This window comes from Arachis hypogaea, chromosome 18 (assembly GCF_003086295.3).
Source record: "Arachis hypogaea cultivar Tifrunner chromosome 18, arahy.Tifrunner.gnm2.J5K5, whole genome shotgun sequence".
NCBI lineage: Eukaryota > Viridiplantae > Streptophyta > Magnoliopsida > Fabales > Fabaceae > Arachis > Arachis hypogaea.
The window spans coordinates 47,115,223-47,116,703 of NC_092053.1; the positions used below are offsets into that span (position 1 = coordinate 47,115,223).

General features: G+C 41.7%; 1 non-coding gene across 1 annotated transcript; it reads right to left on the reverse strand.

Annotated features, from left to right (window-relative positions):
- Positions 1-1,086: 1,086 nt before the first annotated feature.
- LOC112774482 (small nucleolar RNA R71) lies at positions 1,087-1,193 on the reverse strand. The gene has a single exon (XR_003188971.1). It is a non-coding gene; the product is annotated as a small nucleolar RNA R71 (small nucleolar RNA).
- Between the last annotated feature and the right edge of the window lie 288 nt (positions 1,194-1,481).

Consider the following 1,481-nt stretch of genomic DNA (forward strand, 5'->3'; position numbering starts at 1 on the left):
TATTTACATTCCCGCCATTTTATTTTCTGCAACTCTCAACCCAAATTCTGGATTCGCTTAACTAGAACATTCTTCTAATTAAAGTTTCTTGATCAATCAATCCCTGTGGGATTCGACCTCACTCTATTGTGAGTTTTTACTTGACGACAAATTCGGTACACTTGCCGAAAGGAGATTTGTTGAGAGACAAGTTTTCACCCGCATCAAGTTTATGGCGCCGTTGCCGGGGATTGATTGTGCATCAACAATGATTAAATTGGAAGATCACTAGATTGAGCATTTTTATTTTTGTGAATTTCATTTTCTGTTTGAGTGATTTACTTTTTGTTTTAGTTAAACTTCTTCCCTCCCCCCTCTACTCTTTTGTTTTTCTTTGTTATTTTCAATTCTGTTTGCTAACCCACTAACTGTTTGATATATTGCATCACCCACAACTAACAGTAATTCTGACACAAATACTTTCTGCACATATCTTTTCTTGCTTGCACTTGATAGTTGTATGACAGGGAGAAGAAGCGGGGCTTCAACTTCCTTCGATTCTAAACCTGAGAGGACCTTCCTTAGATTAAGGAGGGAGGCAAGAGGAAAGAAAGTGGTTGGTGCTGAGGAAGAAGAGGAATTCTTTGAAACAAACATGGAAGACAACATGGAAAACCATCATGAAGAAGAGGATCACAACCATGGGGGAGGAGGTAGAGCAAATCATGCTGGGGAGGATAGAAGAGTTTTGGGCTCTTACATCAATCCAAACCCAGGCAATTGTGGAAGTAGCATCCAAAAGCCAACAACCCATGCCAACAACTTTGAACTTAAACCACAACTCATCACCCTTGTTCAGAACAACTGTTCGTTTGGAGGAGGTGTTCAAGAAGACCCCAATCAACATTTGACCACCTTCCTGAGAATATGTGACACAGTGAAGTCTAATGGTGTTCACCCTGACGCCTATAGACTGCTCCTATTTGCATTCTCACTTAGGGACAAAGCAGCCAAGTGGCTGGAATCTTTCCCAAGGGAAAGCTTGACAACTTGGGAAGACGTGGTGAACAAATTCTTAGCAAGATTTACCATCCTCAACGAATCAATAGGCTGAGAGCTGAGGTCCAAACTTTCAGGCAACAAGATGGTGAAACTCTATATGAAGCATGGGAGAAGTTTAAAGAGCTAACAAGGAGGTGCCCACCAGATATGTTCAACGAATGGGTGCAGCTGCACATTTTCTATGAAGGACTCTCTTATGAGTCAAAGAAGGCTGTAGACCATTCATTCGGAGGATCTTTGAACAAGAAGAAGACTATTAAGGAAGCCATAGATGTTATTGAAACAGTAGCAGAGAACGACTACTTCTATGCTTTCGAAAGAGGGAACACAAGAGGAGTAATGGAGCTAAACAATGTAGATGCTCTGTTGGCCCAAAACAAGCTCATTACCCAGCAGCTGGCTGACCTCACCAAGAAGATGGAGATGAACCAAGTAGCAGC